The 23,234-nt window shown below is 41.5% G+C and overlaps 1 protein-coding gene and 1 pseudogene across 4 annotated transcripts in view; one reads left to right on the top strand and one right to left on the bottom strand.

The window, feature by feature from the left end:
- SLC35F3 (solute carrier family 35 member F3) overlaps positions 1–23,234 on the bottom strand; it is a 416,207-nt gene that overhangs the window by 210,169 nt on the left and 182,804 nt on the right. The gene's annotated exons all lie outside the window — the stretch shown is intronic.
- On the top strand, positions 8,780–10,035 carry LOC100342062 (heterogeneous nuclear ribonucleoprotein A3 pseudogene; annotated as a pseudogene).

The following is a 23,234-nucleotide window of genomic DNA, read 5'->3' as shown; positions in this document are numbered from 1 at the left end:
TTGTTTGACCATCTGCTGGAGGTTGGAGAGGGATAGATTCTTTAGCCACCTGGCTCAGTAGGGTCCAAAGACTCAGTCTGCAGGTATGAACTTGGGGCAGTAGCTGTGAAGCCCTGTCAGGAACTTGTTTCTATCATGGGCAGGCTGATACTTGGTTTCAAGTCTAAGGTCTGGACTTTACTCACTCTCCTTCTCCAAGTGGGTTCTCTCCACTTTGTGCTAGGTAGGGAGGAATGAGGAGGGCAACTATTTCCTTCCTGCTTCCTCCAGTGTGTCTTTTCTGACTGTTATACTCGCACTGAACTCTGTGATCCCTCACCTGGCTTCTGAAGCTCTTGTGAAGGTGACTTGGAGTGTGAACAGCTGTTCACAGTGGTGTCTCTGTGGAGAGATCATCACCCGAGCATCATATCATACTCAGCTGCCATCTTGCTCTGACCTCAGAATTATAACATCTGGATGCCGACTTGGCCATATATGCCAAAACCTTGAAATTTTGCATATTCTTAGTTTCAGCAGTTCGCTTCCAAAAATTATCTTAGGCAACTAATTATGGATGTTTACCAATGCTAATCACAGCATTGCTGACAGCAATGGAGTATTTTAAACAACCTAAATGCATTAAAAATCTAATTTAATTCAACAATGTATCAGGCTGCAACTATAAATGGTGTCAAAGCAGGATGTTATATGAGAAAATTGTTTAAAACTTATTTTTGTTCAGCCAATAAAACAATTAAAAGACAAGATGTCCTACAGTGATATTTTAGAAAAGCACATGTAAACTGAAAGGCATAGTGAAAAAGCAGTGTCTGTCTCTGAGGAATGCGGTGCTAGGTGCATTCTTTTTTTTTGTTTGTCATTTAAATTGTGTCTATTAGGTGTGAGTTAATTTTTTGATAGGCAAAAAGTTATAATATAGAGGCAGAGAGGCAGAGAGGCAGGCACAGGAGAATCTAATTATCTGGACAATCCTCTCCGACTTGCACCTTGGGAGGTGAAGTCAGTTCTTGCTCTTGATGCTCTAGACCTCCTTTTATTTTTCTTATGACCTCTGTGTTTAGGCAATTTTGTGATGTCTCCCATCTCTGGCTGCTTCTAAGGAAATTGACTGCACAATCTACTCTCTGCCCCACCTTTTGCAGACTATACATAGTGCAGAATAAACAAAAAGTTTGTTTTCACAGAACCTTATTATCAGTACTTATTATTTGCTGGGCATCAACAGTTCTTTATAAAAAGAGACAAGGGAGCATTCTAAATTAGACTAACTAATAAGTGCCTGGCTCCTAGGAAAACAGCCGCCTGCCAAATGCTTTCTAGTCTTTGAGTCTATTAAAAGCTATTCCCTCCAGACTCCTTGCTCCAATAAGGAGAAAGACACAGGGTGGATGACATCACTGCATTTGCTACCGATTCTGTTTATGATGTCTTCCCTCTTCCCCCACATCAATGCTGAGAGATGTAGAATCCTCTCCTCTCCCTCTACAACAATGAGCCTGGCATATGAAGGTCAGCATCTTTGACCTTGGTTCCATTTCTGGTTTACTTTTGACCTTGGCCTAAGTTATTCAGCAACAAAGTACACATCTCTATGAAGATGTCAAGCAAGAGAAGAGCTGCTGCTGAGGCTGAGTTGGGGAGGAGGGAAGCTAGATGGAGGAAGGATATGTGTTTGGAGCCAGATATCTAGGAGACTCCTGCCCTACTATGACCTTCAGATTTACAGCTCCAGGACCCAGTTATCTCTCATGGTAAAGAAACAGAAACATAATTATTCAATTATTTCCTGTATCTTCTAAAATCTTAAATATGTAATATGTTTTAAGAAGACAGCAACAATCGAATAAACTTTTTATTCCCAATCTGTACCCAGAAAGATGACAAATTATGAATAAGAATACAATACTAGGAGTCCGGAAGCCCTCGAGTCCCTCCTTTTTTTTTAATAGAACAGGTAGAGTTATAAACAGTGAGAGAGAGACAGAGAGAAAGGTCTTCCTTCCATTGGTTCACTCTCCAAATGGCCGCTACGGCCGGTGCTGCGTCGATCTGAAGCCAGGAGCCAGATGCTTCCTCCTGGTCTCCCATGCGGGCACAGGGGCCAAGCACCTGGGCCATTCTCTACTGCCTTCCCGGGCCACAGCAGAGAGCTGAATTGGAAGAGGAGCAACTGGTACTAGAACCTGGCACCCATATGGGATGCCAGTGCCGCAGGAGGAGGATTAACTAAGTGAGCCATGGCGCTGGCCCTCTAGTCCCTCCTTAACCATTGCCTCTTTCATCCCAAAGTGAACCAATATCTGACTTATAATGTCATAGATCCACTTTACCTCCTTTTGAACTCTATAAACATGAAATTGTACAAAATGGTTTTTTATTTGTAAGATTTTTCCATTTTGTTCCAATGAACAGTAATGTCTTTATTTTTGTACTGTGAGTATTCCTGTGTATAAATACACCACAATTTATCTATCCATTTTATCTACTAGCTATTTAGGCTGCATCCATGCTTCAGTCATTTTGGGTGATGCATCTTTTACATATTTATTCATGCAGAGGCCCCTGCATTTCCACTGCATTGTATTTAGGTGTGGAATTGCAGGTCATTTGGTGTGAGTGTGTTCAGCTTCAATGACACCATCGTTTTTTCACTAAGTGATCGTGCCAACTTGCACTCCATCAGAAGTGCATGGAGCTTCATTCTCCCCCAGAGCTCTGCCCACAGTTGATATTGAAAGTCTCTTAGAATTTAAAATTACTGTGTGGGTATGAAGTGGGATTTCAAGTGTGATTTACATATGTATTTCTCTGATAAGAATAAGGTTGAACAACTTTTCTGTTGCTTATTGGCCATTTAGAAAATTTATGTGATATATTTTTTCAAACATTTTTGGTCCATTTTAAAATCTGGCCGGTATAAATCTCATTAATAGGAAGAAATTATTGATATGTTGTGGATAATAGCTTAGATATGCACAGGGTAAAAACTTCCATGCAGCTTGTGGCTGGTCTTTCTAATGCTGTCAAGTTTTTATAGTTAACTACACATTACTTTTTTTGTGCCCTTTCATAGAAATATTAGATATTTTCTGGCCAGCGCCATGGCTCACTAGGCTAATCCTCTGCCTGAGGAGCCAGCACCCCGGGTTCTAGTCCCGGTCGGGGCGCCGGATTCTGTCCCTGTTGCTCCTCTTCCAGTCCAGCTCTCTGCTGTGGCCCGGGAGGGCAGTGGAGGATGGCCCAGGTGCTTGGCCCCTGTGCCCGCATGGGAGACCAGGAGGAAGCATCTGGCTCCTGGCTTCAGATCGACGCAGCACCGGCCGTAGCGGCCATTTGGAGAGTGAACCAATGGAAGGAAGACCTTTCTCTCTCTCTCTCTCTCTCTCTCTCTCTCTCTCTCTGTCTAACTCTGCCTGTCAAAAAAATATTAAAGATATTTTATATGTTTTCTGCTAGAGGTTGCATAGTTTTAGCTTTCACATGTAGGTCCATGACTAATCTAGAACTTGTTTTTGTTTCTGGTGAGAGATATAGGTCCAGGTTCAAGTTTATTCCCCTCACGTGGATAGTACGCTGTTTCAGCATCATTTATTGAAAAGGTCCTTCTTTCCACTGTTACATTGTATGGGTGCCTTTATCAAAAATCAGGTGATGACAGGGGTTGGTGTATCTATGAAGTCTGTATTCCTTTCCATTATCCATTCATCTATTTTTAAAAAGATTTATTTATTGGTGCTGGCATTTGTTGGGCAGTTGGTTAAACCACTGCTTGTGATGCTGGCGTCCCATATCAAAGTGCCAGTGAATCTTAGTTTCTCTGCTTTCAATCAAGTGCCTGAAAATATGCCTGGGAAGGCAGCAGAATATGGTCAGTTACTTAGACCACTGCCAGCATGCTGGAGACTAGGATGGAGTTCCTGACTCCTGCCTTCAACCTGTCCAAGGTCTGGCTGTAGGGACCATTTGGAGTGTAAACCAGTGGATAAGATTGGTTCTCTCTCTCTCTCTCTCTCTCTCTCTCTCTCTCTCTTTCCCCCTTCCCTTTTTTTTTATCACACTGATTTTATTTATTTATTTGAAAGGCAGAGTAATAGAGAGAGAAAGGGAGAAATAGGGAGATAGATTTTCTATGGGCTGGTTCATTCTCCAAATAAACCCCCACATCAGTAGCTGATCCAGGCTAAAACCAGGGTCTAGGAATTCCATATGAGTCTCCCATGTAGGTGACAGGAATCCAAGTCCTTGAACCATCATCTTCTGCTCCCCAGGTGCTTTAGCAGACAGCTTGATCAGGAATGGAACAGAAGGGACTTCAAGCAGAGCTCCAATATGGGAAATGAACATTTCAAGCTGTGGCCTAAGCCTCTGCACCACAAGGCCCACCCCTATTTGCCCAAACATTAATACTTCACTCATCATTTTTGGTATCTGTGTAGCTATCTAAATTTATCCTTGTTTAGTATGGATTTTTTTGCATATCCATAATAATTTTAGAAAGCTTGTTAAAATCTATAAAATTCCTCAAGGATTATGGTTGAAATTTCATTGACTTTATGAATCAGTTTGGGGAAACTGACAATGGTGAGTCTTCTAAACCATAAACATGATATATCTTCCCATTCATTTAGGTCTTCCTCTAGTATTTCTAAACATTATTTTATAGTTTTCATCAAAGAGTCTTTGTTGTTGAGTTTATTCCTAAGTATTGGTGGTTTTGAGTCTATTTTTATTATTCTTGCTTTGTAAATTGTAATCATTCTGGTGGAAGTATTCATACCTCTCAAAGAAGCCGAGTACCTTATCATGTATATTGGCCATTTGTTTGTCGTCTTTTGTAAAATTCTTGTTTGTGCTTTCAGACTGTTTAAAAATAAGTGATCTGAGGTGGGCATTTGGCCTGGTGGTTTAGACACCGGTAAACATGTCCACATTCCACGCTGCAGTGTCTGAGTTTGAAAGCCGACTTCAGCACCTGACTCCAGCTTCCTGCTGATACAGACCCTGGGCAGTGACAGTGCTGGTTCAGATTGGGTTACATTCACATGGAAGACCTAGATAGTGTTCCTGGTTCCCAGCGTTGTCCTGGTCCATCCTGGGAATTGTGGAGTAAGCCAGCAGATAAGAGTTCTCCTTTTTTCTGTCTTGTAATTTAATAAACAAAAACCTCTAAAAAATAGCCTTCCTTTTTCTTATGTATTCATAAGCTTTCTGTATATATTTTGGACAGAAGCCCTTCTGGGGTTATATGACAAATTTTTTCTTCCTCTTTGTAGCTTCCCTTTTTATTCTCTTAATGGCATCTGGATGAACATAAATGCAAATCATTATATCTTCAACCACAGAAACATCAGCCTCTTCCAATGTCAGAGGAACATATGTTTGTGTTGCATTTACTCCAAGGCAGAAAATCCATTTACTGTATGTTATGGACAATTTCTGAGATTTTCCATGAGCTACATTGACATATATCCAATTTGCACCTCATACACTATCTTTAGAAGCTGTCCTCTAGATTATGAGTCTGGCTAGGCATCATGTATTTTCTATCAGAGTAAAATAAGTGCTTTCTCGACACTCAAAAGTTAGGTAAAAATAGAATATATCCCTTCCTTCTTCCCATCACAAGTCTCACATTATGGCACCAAAGAACAATTGTCATTCCTTGGCTGTCACATGCTTTTTCATAAGCCCTTCCTTCTGTCTGGAATGCCCTTTTCCACATGGTCCTTATTTAACTAGCCAAATCCAGCTCAGCTATCAACTCCACTTCCTGCATTTCCCTCTCTGAATTCATTCTCAGCTTTTCTCTGACTCTGCCATTGCTCCGCGGTGGTTTCCAATCACACTCGATTCCTGACCTTTCCAGAGTTTGCTCCCCCTTCTGGCTGGCCTTCATGCCGATTCATTTGCTTCAGGTTTGGCTCTTTCCAATTTGAAGATGTAGTAAGCACTTGCCCTCTGTTTTTGTCCAACTCCTGATAACTATCTCATCCCCCTGAGCCTCACCCTGGGATCTCACACCAATGTCATATCTTCAGACAATCTTGGAGATCACCAGGTACAGTGGATTTCTGTCATGTTTAAAAGCTTGGCCAATAAATGTGTGTGTGTGTAATATTCATTTTTGACAATCTAGTGTATTCTAGAAAATATATAATTTCTCCAGATTTATGCTATTTATTTTATGCTTATAAAATCTCTTCTGATGTAAACATGTATTCAATCACTCTCATCAAAAAAATGTAGGGCATCATATTTTTAATAATGCTTTTAATATAGTGATACTTGTATATTGAAATACCTAGATGAAAATCTCCCAAAGGAGGGTTTAAAATGAGTTTATTAAGATTTCTATAACACTAAAAAAAATCTTGTTACCTCTCTATATTTTTCTTACTTAGAGCCAGGAACATCTGTCCCTTTAGCTGCACCAAATGATAGAATGATTTAGTTGGCCTGCATCATGCCCAGGAGATAGCTTTCTACATAAATTATGTCTGAAAGGATCTCATACATTCAGCAGTTATTGGGAGTATACTGTGTGCCAGGCAGTGAACTTGGTGCCCTGAAAGCAACGAGAAGGGGCACATCCCTTTTCATCAAAATGTGTGCAATGATATGAGAGAGACATTTACATGAAATTAGATGAAATAATGTATGCAAGGGTACTTTATAAACCCTGAAGAGTTATGCAAATATGAAACATGGTTATTAAATAGCTTTGCATCAAAGACAGTTATTAAAATTGGTGAGTACAGAAGAAGTAATTATTTTCCATCTGGGGGTAACTGAGCAGGTGTACTGGAGGTCCTTAAAAGGTGAGTAGGCAGCAATAAAAAGGAAAAAATGGTTACTGAGCATACCTTGAATTATTTTCTAGGGAATTCTGCGAGTGAAAAAACCACCCCCAGGAGGTTGAATGTTGTATGACTCCATTTGTGCAGCACTTTTGAAATGAGGAAAATTATAGACACAGAGAACAGATTAGTGGTTGCTGGGGGCTGGGAAAGGAAGTGATGTGGTCCAAGGGCTGTGCACTTATAAAGGGCAATGGGGATCCCTGTGGTCTGGGAGCTGTTCTTGTTTTATATCTTGAGAATAGTGATGAATACCTTATCTATTATCTATCTATCTATCTATCTATCTATCTATCTATCTATTGTAAATTATACATAACTAAATACACCAGGAACATCTGAATAAGATCACTGTATCAATGTTAAGATTCTTGTTATGATAACATACTCTAGCTCTGCAAGATGTCAACCTTGGGGAATACCAGTGAAGATTACACAGGATCTCTCTATATTACTTCTTACACCTGCAAGTGAATTTACAATTATGTCAATAAAAATTTCAGTTAAAACAAGAAGACAAGCAGGTCTTTAATAAGTAGAGATGAGCTGGATGAAGTGGGGTGGGTGGAGAAGCCTTCAGGGAGAAGGGAGCAGCTTGGGTCCAGATGCATGAGTATGAAAGATGTGGCTGGGAAATAGCAATAATAAAAGCAGTCACAACAGCAGGGCATTTATTACGCACTCCAGGGCCATCTATTAAGTTTTTGATATAGTAAGTCATTTAATAACACAACCATCATATGGTCTGCATACCAACAAAATCCCCACACACCACTTGATTTGAGTGACTCTGCAGATATAGTGCTACTTGCCCAGGAGCGTGCAGTTAGGAAGTGGGAAACCCCAGAGTTTGTCCACACAGGCATGACCTCCAGAGGCCATGCAGAACACATAGAACAAACATAGAAAACACACAGGACAGAGGCTAAGCTCTTTGTCCAGCCCAGCAAAACCAAGTAGCTCTGAGACAACAAAGAAAGAATTGTGTAGGGGTTCCAGTGCAAGATGAAAATGGAAAGGTTGGTAGTGGCCAGAGCTGAAAGGGCTGTGAGTGCCATGCTAAATCATTTTGATGACAGTGAAGAGGATGAAAAATTCTCTGATGAGAAGCAACATGATCAGAGCTATTCTTTAGGGAAATAACTTTGTTGGCATTCTGGAAAGGCAAAGGCAACAGAGGGTACACAAGACTGGGATTGTAGATGTAGGATGGTCATCACAAACACTGACCAGTCAGGAGCTAGTAAAAGCTTGAGCAGTGAGTCAGAGTGTCTTGCTGATTAAACATTAGCTGACCTGCCTGGGGTAGGTTACACCGACTCATGCACTGATGTAGGGTACAGCCATGACTTACAGTGCCCTCCTGGGGGAAAAGCACATTCTTGAGCACATGGACTCGAGAGGTCATGTAATTGCTTTGGAAATTGAGTGTGATAGGGGCTGTTGCATCAGCCTGGGTCCTGGAAGTACAGCAGGACTAAAACCCACTCCAACTGGACATGTAGCTTGTCAGAAACAAACATGCCTTACCACTTGCTGGTGACATTTGGGGTCATTTGCCACAGAAGGATAAACTGGGCAATTTGACTGATACAAGTAAGATAAAATGAGGTGGACAGAAAGGGCAGTCAGTTGTGAGGCTATAGCTTGTGAATAGTGTTGGTCTCACCACTGGACACTATATCTGAGTTATCAGTTAGGGCTGGAATGGTGACATAAAGGAGCCATACCATATTATACTTTCTGAGCTATTCTTCCATCCAAATTTCAGAAGGACACATAGACTTGAAAACACAACACCCACCCCACTACCACCAAACCAGCAGTGCGCAGATAGTGCCTCATGTGACGGCTGGCCCCGCCTCTTCCTATCGGTGCCATATTGAACTCGAGTTTGAAGAGGTGAGTCCAGGCTCAAAATGGAGGTAAAACCGCCGCCCGGTTGCCCCCAGCCTGACTCCAGCCGTCGCTGCCGCCAGGAGGAGGAGGGCCATGATCCAAAGGAACCAGAGCAGTTGAGGGAACTGTTTATTGGTGGTATGAGTTTTGAAACTACAGACGCTAATTTGAGAGAACATTTTGAGAAATGGGGCATACTCACAGATTGTGTGGTAATGAGAGACCTCCAAACGAAACGTTCCAGGGACTTTGGTTTTGTTACTTACTCTTGTGTTGAAGAAGTGGATGCAGCAATGTGTGCTCTACCACACAAGACTGATGGGCGTGTTGTGGAACCAAAGAGAGTTGTTTCTAGAGAGGATTTGGTAAAGCCTAGTGCCCATCTAAACAGTGAAGAAGATTTTTGTTGGTGGTATTAAAGAAGATACAGAGGAGTATAATTTGAGAGACTACTTTGAGAAGTATGGCAAGACTGAAACCATAAAAGTTATGGAAGACAAGCAGAGTGCAAAAAAAAAAAATAAGAGGATTTGCTTTTGTAACTTTCGATGATCATGATACAGTTGATAAAATTGTTGTTCAGAAATACCACAATATTAATGGGCATAGTTGTGAAGTGAGAAAGACCCTTTCTAAACAAGAGATGTGGTCTGCTGGGTCACCAAGAGGCCGTGGAGGGGATCTGGCAACTTCATGGGTCATGGAGGAAACTTTGGAGGTGGTGGAGGTAATTTTGGCCACGGTGGAAACTTTGGTGGAAGAGGAGGCTATGGTGGCAGAGGTAGTGGCAGGAGAGGAAGTTACGGAGGAGGTGATGGTGCTTACAATGTTTTTGGAGGTGATGCTGGCAGCTATCTATGGTGGTGGTCCTGGTTATAGCAGCAGAGGAGGCTATGGTGGTGGTGGACCAGGATATGGAAACCAAGGTGGTGGATATGGTGGAGGAGGAGGATATGATGGTTACAATGAAGGAGGAAATTTTGGAGGTAACTATGGTGGTGGTGGAAACTACAATGATTTTGGTAATTATAGTGGAAAACAGCAATCAAATTACAGACCTATGAAAGGGGCAGTTTTGGGGGGAGAAGTTCCGGCAGTCCCTATGGTAGTGGTTATGGATCTGGTGGTGGAAGTGGTGGATATGGTAGCAGAAGGTTCTAAAAAAAAAACCAGCAGAAAAGGGCTACAGATCTTAGCAGGAGAGAGAGCAAAGAGTTGTCAGGAAAGCTGCAGGTTACTTTGAGACAGTCGCCCCAAATGCATTAGAGGAACTGTAAAAATTTACCACAGAAGGAGTGATGATCCATAGTCAGAAAAGTTACTGCAGCGTAAACAGGAAACCCTTCTTGTTCAGGACTGTCGTAGCCACAGTTTGCAAAAAGTGCATCTATTGATTAATGCAATGTAGTGTCAATTAGATGTACATTCCTGAGGTCTTTTATCTGTTGTAGCTTTGTCTTTTCTTTTTCTTTTCATTACATCAGGTTTATTGCCCTGTAAATTGTGGTAGTGGTACCAGGAATAAAAAATTAAGGAATTTTTAACTTTTCAAAAAAGAACACACAACACCTAGAGTCTGGCATGGGGCAATGCCACCATGAAGATCATTTATGAACCAAAGCAGAACTGAGGAAAGACAAGTGAAATACATGTGTGCACACATGTGCCTACCTGCACATACATGCACAAACATACCTATATGGAGTGTCCATCATCAGAACTGTCAGTCTTGACATTCACAGTTTCTTTAGCTTTATTCTATCTCTAGAATTCTCCCTCATCTCTGTTTTCCTTCTTACTTCATCTGTACATTATGCTACATGGCAATAGCTTGTTACAACATGTAAGGAAAGAAATGACCCTGTAACTTCACATATGTAAAACAAGCATGAGCTGTGGTTGCAGCCATTAGAATGAGTATGTTATAATGTGTCCACCAAACTCAGTGAAGGAATTTAAACTCCAAAGTCTTATGTTTATAGTGCTAACGGGGGATTCCAAGATGGTAGAATAGGGAATGGTGTGCTGTACTAGGCTAGGGATAAGCAGTAAAAAAAAAAGTGTAGGAAATGCGTTCTTGGGGAAGAGTTAGAGAGAAGACTGCAGTGGACATTCTGCAGAAGGAAGAGGAACACCATGCATCTGTGTGAAAGATGCGGACGTGCAGCACAAACATGGACGTAACACATGCCTTCAGCATCCAGGAGCTGGAGAAAGTTGGAGAAAGCTCCAGCTTAGGAGACTGAGTTGTAACCAGACTGCAACAACCTGTGCCAATGGTGATCTAGCTGGAGGGAGAGCATGGCGTCAGCCTACAGGGAAGAGGGTACCTGCTGAACAAATTTTAAAAAGGAGCACGTTTCTCTCTCTCCATGCCCCCAACAGTGGCGGGCACCATTTTCTGCATAAGCAGCAGTTGCAGAAGCCCTTGTGTTTGTGCACAGCAACTGGCTCAGACAAGACATCATCTTCTGGCCGGCGCCGCAGCTCACTAGGCTAATCCTCCGCCTTGCGGCACCGGCACACCGGGTTCTAGTCCCGGTTGGGGCGCCAGATTCTGTCCCGCTTGCCCCTCTTCCAGGCCAGCTCTCTGCTGTGGCCAGGGAGTGCAGTGGAGGATGGCCCAAGTGCTTGGGCCCTGCACCCCATGGGAGACCAGGAGAAGCACCTGGCTCCTGCCATCAGATCAGCGCGGTGCGTCAGCTGCAGCGTGCCGGCCGCGGCGGCCATTGGAGGGTGAACCAACGGCAAAGGAAGACCTTTCTCTCTGTCTCTCTCTCTCACTGTCCACTCTGCCTGTCAAAAAAAAAAAAAAAAAAAAAAAAAAAAAAAAAAAAAGACATCATCTTCTAATCAGAACTGGTGGCCGCAGCTCTGGAGCATCTGGCAGGGGGAAGGCAAAGTTCGGCCAGTGGCTCTTGTGTACATGTATGATCCAGAGATTCTAGCAGAGATGAACATCCATGTCCCCTACTGACTTTGAGTCTGGTTGGGAGGATTGACAGGGGGCTGGGCACCCAAGTAAGGCCTGTAAGACACCCCGGCCTCCCAACATGCCACAGCATCCGGGGCTCAAACTGCCTAGGTGAAGCACCACAAGCAGCTGGCTCTTGGAAAGGGTGCCTCTCTGTGGACTGGAGACGCTAGTGGGATGGAGCAGATCCTCTGTACCCCGTGACTGTGGGAGCCTTGCATGCTAAGACTGTGGGGACTCTGTGACTGTGTGAGAGGTGTAGGGTGCAGCTGGGTCTCTGGGCAATCACTGTGTGAGTATACACACACACAAAGCTCCCTGTTTGCCTGGAGTGGGTCATTGCAGTGGGATCCGTGCTCATACTGAGGACTGCACACATTTTTTGTGCAGTTCGTATGGCAGGACAGATGAATATTGTACCCACTGAGAGCTAACACCCGCACATTGATCACCTTGGAAGACAGGAGGTGAGGATGTGGTCATACCAACAAAGATGAACATTCTCCTCACCTCTTTTGTTAACAAGAGGAGATATAGCATACCAACTGCATGTCACCCTGGATACTCACCCCATCCAGGAGCACTGACCAGAGCTCCCTGGCCACACCGAGCACACAACTTTGGGTATTCACTGGATGTGCATACATTCCACTAAGCCACAGAGGAATAGTTCAAAGATAAAAGACAACAAAGGAAAAAAACCAACAAGTGCCTCTACAAATATGTAAAAATAAACATAGAAATTCAAGAAACAAAAATAAGGAAGGCAACACAATATGCCCCCAAAGGAACATAACAGCACTTAAATATTAAAGATTTATTTATTTATTTTTTTGAAGGTCAGAGTTACACAGAGAGAGGAGAAGCAGAGAGACAGAGAGACAGAGAGAGAGAGAGAGAGCAAGCTTCCATCCGCTGGGTCACTCCCCAATTGGTCACAATGGCCGGAGCTGCGCCAATCCAAAGACAGGAGCCAGGAGCTTCTTCCAGGTCTCCCATGTGGGTGCAGGGCCTCAAGAACTTGGGACATCTTCTTCTGCTTTCCCAGGCCATAGCAGAGAGCCGAAGTGGAGCAGCTGGGTCTCAAACCAGTGCCCATATGGGATGCCGGCGCTTCAGGCTAGCACGTTAACCCACTGTGTCACAGCATCAGCCCCAGCACTTAAATATTAGAATGTGAAGATGGGGGCTAGCACTGTGTCATAGTGGGTAAAGCTGCAGCCTGCAGTGCCAGCACCCTATATGGGTGCTGGTTCGAGACCCAGCGGCACCTCTTCTGATCCACCTCTCTGCTATGGCCTGGGAAAGCAGTAGAAGATGATCCAGATCCTTGGGCCCCTACACTCAGATGGGAGACCTGGAAGAAGCTCCTGGCTCCTGGCTAGGCCATAAGGCAAGTCTCATAAAATTCAAAAAAATTGAAATCATACCATGCATCTACTCTGACCACAATGGATTGAAGCTGGAAATCAACAATTCAAGCTTCTCTAGAACATATGCAAACATATGGAGACCAAACAACATGATCCTGAATGAACAGTGAGTCATAGAAGAAATCAGAAGGGAAATAAAAAAAATTTCTGGAAATGAATGAAGATGACAATGTATCATATAAAAAACTTATGGGATACAGCAAAAATAGTGTTAAGAAGGAAGTTTATAGCGATTGGTGCCTACATAAAGAAATTGGAAAAGTGCCAAATAAATGTGTTATTTATACATCCCAAGGACCTAGAAAAAAACAACAAACTAAATCCAAAATCAGCAGGAGGAAAGAATAATTAAAATTAGAGAAGAAATCAACAAAATTGAAACAAAAAATACAAAAGATCAGCGAAATGAAGAGCTTGTTATTTGAAAAAATAAACAAAACTGATACATTATTGACCCAACTCACCGAAAGGAAGCAGAAGAACCAAATCAATAAAATCAGAGATATAAAAGGAAATGTAACAACAGATACCACAAAAACAAACAGAATCATCAAGAATTACTACATAGAACTGTATGCCAACAAATCAGGAAACCTGGAAGAAATAGATAGATTCCTGGATGTATGCAATCTACCAAAATTAAGTCATGAAGACAGAGAAAACATAAACAGACCAATAACTGAGACATATATTGAATCAGTAATAAAGACCTCCCCCCTGCCAAGCAAAGAAAAGCCTAAGACTGGATGGCTTCACTGCTGAATTCTACCACACATTTAAAGAACTAATTCATATTCTTCTCAAGATATTCAAAACAATTGAAAGGGAGGGAATCCCCCCAAACTCTTTTTATGAAGCCATCATTACCTTATTTCCTAAACCAGAAAAAGATACAACAGAGAAAGAGAACTATAGACCAATATCCCTGATGAACATAGATTCAAATCTTCAACAAAATACTAGCTAATTGAATCCAACAACACATTAGAAAGATCATTCACCTAGACCAAGTGGGATTTATCCATGGTATACAAAGATGGTTCAACGTTCGTAAATCAGTAAGTGGGATACATCACATTAACAAACTGAAGAACAAAAAACATACAATTCTCTCAATAGATGCAGAGAAAGCATTTGATAAAATAGAACATCCTTTCACAATGAAGACCTTAAACAAATTGGGTATAGAAGGAACATTCCTCAAAACAATTAAGGTAACTTCTGACAATCCACAGCCAGCATGCTATTGAATGGGGAGAAGTTGGAAGCATTCCTACTAAGATCCTCAACCAGAGAAGAATGCCCATTTCACTATTGGTATTCAATATATTCCTGGAAGTTTTAGTCAGAGTCGTTAGGCAAGAAAAAAATCAAAAGGATACAAATTGGAAAGGAGTAGGTCAAACTATCCCTATTTGCATATGACATGATTCTATACATAGGGGATCCAAAAGACTCCACTGAGAGACTGTTGGAACTCATAGAAGAGTTTGGTAAAGTCATAGGATATAAAATTAACACAAAAATCGATAGCCTTCGTATACATAGAAATGTCATGGCTGAGAAAGAACTTCTAAGATCAATGCCATTCACAATAACTACAAAAAATTAAATACGTTGGAATAAATTTAACCGAGGAGGTCAATGATCTCCATGATGAAAATTACAAAATATTAAAGAAAGAAATAGAGGAAGACTCAAATCTTCCATGTTCATGGATTGGAATTATCAGTATCATCAAACTATTTGCAAACTATGCAATTGATAAAGGGTCAATATCCAGAACCTATAATGAGCTCAAAAAATTCAACAAAAACAAAACAAACAATCCAGATTAGAAATAGGCAAAGGATTTGAACAGAATTTTTTTCAAGAGAAGAAATTCAAATGGCCACCTTAAAAAATTCAAAGACACCTTAAAAAATGCTCAGGATCACCAGCCATCAGGGAAATGCAAATCAAACAGCAAGGAGGTTTTCCCTCACCCCAGTGAGAATGGTTTTCATACAGAAATCAACATACAATAAATGCTGGTGAGTATGTGAGGAAAAAAGTACCCTAATACACTGGTAGTGGGTATGTAAACTGGTGCAGCCACTGTGGAAGACAGTATGGAGATACTTCATAAATCTGAATATAGACCTACCACATGACTCAGCCATCCCACTCGTGGGAATTTACCCAAGGGAAATGAAATCAGCAAATAAAAGTATTATATACACCCCCATGTTTATTGCAGCTTAATTCACAATAGCTAAGATACGGAATCAACCCAGATGTCCATCAGCTGATGACTATATAAAGAAATTATAGCATATATACACTTTGAAATACTACTCAGATATAAAAAAATGAAACCCTGTCTCTTGCAACAAAACGGATGCAATTGGAAACCATTATACTCAGTGACACAAGCCAATCCCCAAAGACAGATATCATATGTTTTCCTTAACCTGGGGTAGCTAGGAGTGAAATGGACATTTTGAGATTTGATGATTGTTTACAGCCCTTTGTCTCTACTGTTGAGGAACAGTAATTTCTATTCATAGTATTAGTTGAACTCTTTACTTAGCGTAGGGTTAACCTTATGAATATAAAGTAACCTGAAAATAGGTCTTTGTAAATATCAAGAGTGGGAATAGGCAAGGGAGGAAGAAGAAGGGTTGGAGCACAGGTGGGAGGGAAGGTAGGGTAAGAAGTATCACTATGTTCCTATATCCACATATACGCAACACATGAAACTTGTATACCTTAAATAAAATAAAAGTGTTTGGAGTTATGGTCTTCAGAAAGTGATTAAGTCATTAGGGTAGAGCCCCTAAGTTTAAATATTTTATAAGGAGACACAGACACAGAAGCGTGTGGTCTTTGTCTCTTGCCATCTGATGTTTTGTGCCATTTCAGATGCTAGCAAAAAGAAGATCCCTGCCAGATGAGCCCCTAGCATCGAACTATTATTGAAAATGAACTATTTTTCCTTTATAAAGCTAGGTTCCCTTGGGTATTGCATTATAGTAATGAAAAACTGACTATTTAGAAGGCATTTGATGGATAATTGTGAATCTTGAGACTTGGACAAAATGTTGTCTTTTACTGTCCTGCCTATGAGGACCAGATTGCCCAGAAAGTTTTCAGGAACTGGCTAATATCTTTCTGCTCCATAGGTCACTTCTTGGTCATTCAGGCTGCATGACTTGTCTTTTCATTCATTTCTTTGAACAATGGCTGGGATATAGTAGGTGTTCAAAGTTGTTCAATGTTGGTGAAACCAATATTGCAGACACTTGGTAGGAAAATCCCATGCCTTCTGATACCATGTCTCTGCTTCTGCCTCTGTCACCAGTGAGGTCATCAAATATCAGAGGTCAAATGCATAGATGGCTACCTTCAAGAGAACTCCTGAGGTACTGACTTCCTGGGATCAGGTGTTATGGGGACTTGGCTTGTTGCCTAGCTAACTCAAATCACCAAAGTGAATCAAAAAAGAACTGCATTTTCAAACCAAATATTCTCTTAAGTCACAGCTGTGGAGCTGCTCACCATACCCTTTGTCCCTAAAGCTGTAGATCTAAGACTGTTTTCAGATGCTTCTCTCACAGAATCAGCTTGTTTTTCTTAATTCCTCTCCCTGTAAGAAGCTATGTACTAAAAACCATAGCTCAATACTATCTGTGCTATCACATACTTTAAAAATGATCAAAATATGAAGTCATTGAGAGTCATATTACAAAATCGGCACTAAGCTATTGGTACAGCCACCTGTCTACATATTTAAAAAGTACTTCTCATGTCTGGTGAGCATGATGTGAGCATACAGACTTAAGGTTTCTTTTTTAAAAAATTATTACTTTTTATGTTATTTAAGGTATACAAATTTCATGTCATATATTGAGATTTAGGAACATAGTGATACTTCCCACTCTACCCCGCCCCTGCCCATGCTCCCACCCTTGCTCCTCCTCCTCTCCTATTCTCTCTCCTAATTTTGACAGTGATTTATTTTCAGTTTAAATGATACCTGGCTTTATGTACAGGTTCACTGATGTAATATTACAACACATGAATGTTTTTGACTAATTTGTAAAACTTTTATTTTCTATAGGGGTCATGTTAAAATAAATATTAAAATACTTTCATTATTAATGCTTCTAATTATTATTAAGCTTTACTAAACTTCTAAACATTTCCAGATCTCCCTTCAAATGTATACTAAGATTTATACATGATAGAATACTATTCAGCAATAAAAAAGAATGAAATCCTGTCTTTCGCAATAAAATGGATGCAACTGGGGACCATTATGCTTAGTGAAATAAGCTAGACTCAAAAAGACAAATATCACATTTTCTCTGATTTGTGGTGGCTAATAAAAGTAAAGACCCTTAATATATATGAGTGAAATTGACATATTAGGATTTGATTACTGTTTATAGCCTTTGTCTATATTTCTGTTGAACAATGGTTTTTCTAATTTTTACTTGTTGAACTCTTTATTTAGTGGAGCATTAAGTCTGTGATTATAAAGTACATTAAAATGTTATAAAAATTAAAAAAGAAAAAAAGGAAGGAGGAGAAAGGAAGGAAGGGAAGTATCATTGTATTCTTACAATTTTATCTATGGTCTTCATGAAATCTTGTCTTTGTATAGTAAAAAAACTGAAAAAAGAAACAAGAAAGTAACATTTCATTTCCAATTTGGACAAAATAAGTTGGACCAACAAGTGCCTTTTTTCCCATTTAAGAGCTAAGAAAAATGGTTAAGATTCAAAAAACTTAAATTTCTGTTTTTCTTATAATACCCTCTGCTTTAACCCAAAGGGATCAGACACTAGAAAACTGCATATTAAGACACTTAAATTATATAATTTTAATTATACTAAGACACATATTGATTACTCAAATGCCAAATTTAGTAAATGCTTAAAGGAATTTTGATTATGAAGCAGGTGGATCAGAATTTTAAGTAAGACTGAATAGAGAAATGTGAGCAGACTTGAGTTTCCAGCAATGATGCTCCTGCAGTGAACATATGCATGGTTCACACATGCTCTGGGCAGTCTGAGTCTGTCCCTCTCTGGCTGAGTGAAAGGAGACCAAGGGATGCTCTGAACTTTAGGCTCATGTCCTCAAAACGTAGCTAGGAATGTCCACCAAGCTAGGTGTGATTTCTTGTGTTTCTGCATAATTATGACTCCAGATGAACAGAGTAACTTGGATGCTTTTGGTTACAGCATTCTTGTGTCTTCTTGGATGTGAAACTTAACTGTAGTCGGCAATGGAGAGGAAACAGAAAACTGGGGGTGCAGAGGAGCTGGGTTCTCAGAGCATTTGAATTTATGTATGGATGTGCCAAGCAGAGTTCCTGGATTAAAGCAGATGCTGATCTGCTGTTATTCTTCCAAGAACAATAAAAACTACTCTACGGGCTAGTGTTTAGGCTAATGTCAGTTAAGATGCCTGCATCTCACATAGCAGCAGCTGCGTTGGATCCATAGCCCAGGCTCCTGACTCCAGCTTCTTGCTAATGCACACCCTGGAAGGCAGAGATGACAGCTCAAGGAATTCGTTTCCCACCACCACCCGGGTGAGACACCTGGATTGCATTCCTAGCTCCAGACCCTGGCCTCACCCAGCTTTGGCTGTGTGTGTGTGTGTGTGTGTGTAGGGGGAAGGGTGTCAGGGAGGGTTATTTGGGGAGTGAACCAGTGGATGGGGGCTCGCTATCACTTTCTGTGTGTTTCTCTACCTCTAAAATAGAATTAAAAAAAAAAAAACCTTAAACGACGACAGTGTATATTACAGCATCTTCAGCACTCACTTCCACTATTTCAGTGATGGGAAGAGATTGAGAATTTGTTTTCATTCCATATGAAATGGGAAGCCCAATTTCCATTCAGTAACTACAAGAATATAGGCTGGGTCCCTTTATGCCTTTCCTGATGTTTCAATTTTATCTCTAAGAAACACTGAGTGGCCACCTATGGCACCATTCCAGCTGCCGGCCTCCTTGCCCTCTCCTGAAAAAAGGAATTCCAGTGTCTGCCAAGTGTGGGGAGGGCGTGTTAACTGTCCCCTCTGGAACCTGCACCTTCACTCCCCATACACCTACCAGTACAGCCACTAATCCACAGTGAGGCTTCCACTGGGCAGTCTTCAGAGACTTCTATCACCAACCAAATGCAGGTTAAACCCCAGGGAAGGCAGGGTTTTGTTCTTTGACTTGCTGGGGGACTGTGAAGAGCAAAACTGACTGTGCATGTTGCTGCCTGGTGCACGATTATTTCTTATATAATGGGTAACTCTGCTATTTTCAGCTTCTCATCTGTTTCCCTGTAGCTTTTTAAATTATTCTGTTCATTTTCCCACCCATCATATTAGCTGGTTCAGATACATCAGAGTATATAATCATCTAATATAAAAGTCTAGAAGGGGATTACTTCTGCAGGGGGTGCACGTGAGAGATTAATGATTAGAGGAAAGCTTCACATAGAAAGTAGTAGATTCATTTCCCCTTCAGCTCAGCATAGACAAAGCCCTCATTTTCTCTACACCAGAAGCTTTTGTGATGCAACTGGGGAAAATGGGAACTCTCTATACAATTGCTGACCCATCGTGATACTTTAAATTTTTTCATGACTAGTTAACTATGGGTTGCCAGAGTCAGATTTTTTTCATGGTTAATATGAATTTTCCATCCTTGATAGCTTCACGTCTTTGTGGCAGCTAAGAGATCTTTGCTTTAACCCTTTGAGGAAAACAATTCATCATGAATTCAGAGGCCCTGTGGTGTCATAGAAAGGGCTAATGCCAGGCCCCAGGTAGCACAGAATTTTTTGTGTGGGGGAGATCACATTCATATCCACGAGTGTTCACTGCTCTTCTCTTGACATTAGACACCCTATCCTCGCCTTGCTGTCACTAGGAGTTTGGTAGAAGAGCTCAGTTATGGATGTGTTGTGATCATTGTGTAGCTTTCACAAGTGCCTTGTCTGAGCAGAGACTTGCAGAGGTATGGAGACTTCCAGCTCCTTGGTCTCTCCTCTGCTGCAAAGCCACCTCACAGCGTAAGATTCCAACAATTCATTGCAACTTGGCTTCCTTTGTTTCACCTTTGTTTAATGAACAATAAACGTTGCTCACTTCTAAAGGAGAAGCCAACTAATACGCAAAATGTGTTCTAAGACAGAAGAGTTGACCCTAGTTCCTGATCTTCCAAGTATTAGTTGGTGATCTTGGGTAAGTCACTCAACCTTCCTAAGCTTCAGTTTGGTCATCTTAAAAATGGAAACAAGAATTGTTCTGCTTCTTCCCTCACTTGGCTGCTAAGTGGATCCAATAGAGCCAGGATCAGCAAGCATTTTCTGTAGAGTCATATAGCCAACATTTCAGGCTAAGTCACATCTGATCCTAGGCACTCCTTCCCTTCTCCTTCCTCTCCATTCTCCTCTCCTAGTCATCCTCCTTCAAAACTGTGAAATCCATTGTTAGCTCACTGTTATGAATTGGACAGGGTTTGTCTCCCCAAACTCATGTGGACATTAAACTCTGAAGTCTCCTGTCAATGGTTGATGTATTAAGGATGGAGACATGATCTAATCACAGCATCTGAGAAGTAGGCATGGTGGGAGGTCTTTAGGTCACTTGGGTCTTGCCTTGGAAGGTAGTTCTCATGACAGGGTTGGTTATATGAACTGAGCATGCTTCCTGTGTTTCTGCTTCCTGGATCACCATCTGATAGTCCTTCCACACACACTCTGCCAATGCCAGCTTCTACCAGATGCCAGATTAATGTGGCTTCCTAATCTTGAATTGACTAAACCTTTAATAATGCTTTCCTTTCCTAATAAACTCCTGTCCTCTCAGGTATCTTTCAGTTAAGGTAACAAAAAAGGTGACTAATATAAGGCCCTATAAAAACAGGCTTTGGGCCAAATTTGGGTCTCTGGCAATAGACTGCTGTCTTCTGGATTTAAAAGGTTAAAAAAAAAACGGATGGAATGGGGGTGTTGTGTTGGTGGGGGTAGAGATGAGATGATAACATCTTAATTCAAAATGTGTGCTCACAGTGTATGCCTGATGTTGGCAAAAATGTGAGATAAGGGGCCGTCGCTGTGGCTCACTTGGTTAATCCTCTGCCTGCGGCACCAGCATACCATTTGGGCGCCGGGTTCTCGTCCTGGTTGCTCCTCTTCCATTCCAGCTGTCTGATGTGGCCCAGGAAGGCAGTGGAGGATGGTCCAAGCGCTTGGGCCCCTGCACCCGCATGGGAGACCAGGAGGAAGTACCTGGCTCCTGGCTTTGGATCGGCGCAGTGCCCGCCATAGCGGCCATCTGGGGAGTGAACCAACGGAAGGAAGACCTTTCTCTGTTTCTCTCTCTCTCTCACTGTCTAACTCTACCTGTCAAATACATAAAAATAAAAAAGTGAGATAAAAAGTACAAACTGAGGTAACACCTGTTAGGATAATATTGAGGTGTGTAGCATCCACGATGTATTAGAGTTTTTACATACTTATACAAGAAGCTAAACATTATTATTGTTTTACCTTCTGGAAGACAAAGTAGGCATTCTTTAATGAAAAAAATGCAAAGTGAATGATTAATTTCATTAGTGTTGAGGTATTCCATGTTTATCACAACCAGGCATAATGAAGGCAATTCTGGGGTTAGAGGTAATTATAGTTCTTTTTACATATCTCAGTTTCCTGTGGTTCCATGTCCATTGTGTGGAGATGATGCATGCACAAAACTCTTCAAACCACAGCTCTCTCGGGCCAACATATGAATTTATTACTCAAACCTGGATGTCATGCCCAGTGTTTTGGCAGCAGGGATAAGTACAACAAAGAGCTAAGCAATCAGCACTGTTTGAGGAATCCAGAAATTCTACAGCTTGGGCTATTAATGGAACAAAGCAAAAATAGCAATTTTCTCTTACTGAATTTATTTTGTTTTCAGGGTCAAGAATAAGGATAGGTGTTATGGATTGCACAAGATCTGGCTCCCCAAACTTATAAAGATATTTAAATACCAAAGTCTTATATTAAGAGTTAATATATTGGTCGGCACCGTGGCTCACTTGGCTAATTCTCCACCTGGGACACCTGCACCCCAGGTTCTAGTCCCAGTTGAGGCGCCAGATTCTGTCCTGGCTACTCGTCTTCCAGTCCAGCTCTCTGCTGTGGCCTGGGAAGGCAGTAGAGGATGGCCCAAGTGCCTGGGCCCTGCACCCGCACGGGAGACCAGGAGGAAGCACCTTGCTCCTGGCTTCAGATCGGTGCAGTGCGCCGGCCGTAGGGGCCATTTGACGGGTGACCCAATGGAAGGAAGACCTTTCTGTCTCTCTCTCTCTCACTATCTAGCTCTGCCTGTCAAAAAAAAACTGAGTTAATATATTAATGGTTGATAAATTCGAAGAGCCCCTATACAATAGTGCCTTGGATAACATCAGGTCCGAATCTTCCATGGCTTCTCAGCTTCCCTTGCCCTGCTTGTATGGTTGCAAATCAAACTCATACTAAAATTAGCTCACTGTATTTAGATAACATCTTGATGTTCAGTCTCATTGTGAGGGACTTTTTCCCAGGATCTGCAGACCACAAGCAAAAAATAACTAACACCTGTCCCTGGACCAACTGGAGCTCACCTTGCCATCACTGACCAATCACAGGAGGGGGCCATAAGCACTACAGACCAACAGGGATTTGCACATGAGCTGAACAGTCATCTATAAACCTCAATTCAATCTATAAGAATCCCTAGTTCCTGGAGGAGTCCAGGGATTAATTGATAACTGTCTGGCTCCTTGCTCTGTTCTTTCTTCTGCCACCTTAGTGTAATTGGCTTGCTGTATGTTGAGCAACCCAGTTCTGGGCTTCTAAAGCAATTCCTCCAATCTCCACTTGGCTTGTTCTATGATATATTACAGTGGGGGCTTAACCCAATAACAGTGTTTAAGGGTGGAGTTATTGGGAAGTGATCAGGTTGCTGGGGTGGAGCCCCATGATCAAATCATGATGGTTTTATAAGAAGAGACCATCTAGAGGGTAGCTGAAGAGCACGTTTCCC

The sequence above is a fragment of the Oryctolagus cuniculus genome, chromosome 13 (assembly GCF_051225735.1).
Source record: "Oryctolagus cuniculus isolate XC-2025 breed Fujian yellow rabbit chromosome 13, ASM5122573v1, whole genome shotgun sequence".
Lineage (NCBI taxonomy): Eukaryota > Metazoa > Chordata > Mammalia > Lagomorpha > Leporidae > Oryctolagus > Oryctolagus cuniculus.
This window is presented reverse-complemented; position numbering and strand designations above follow the sequence as displayed.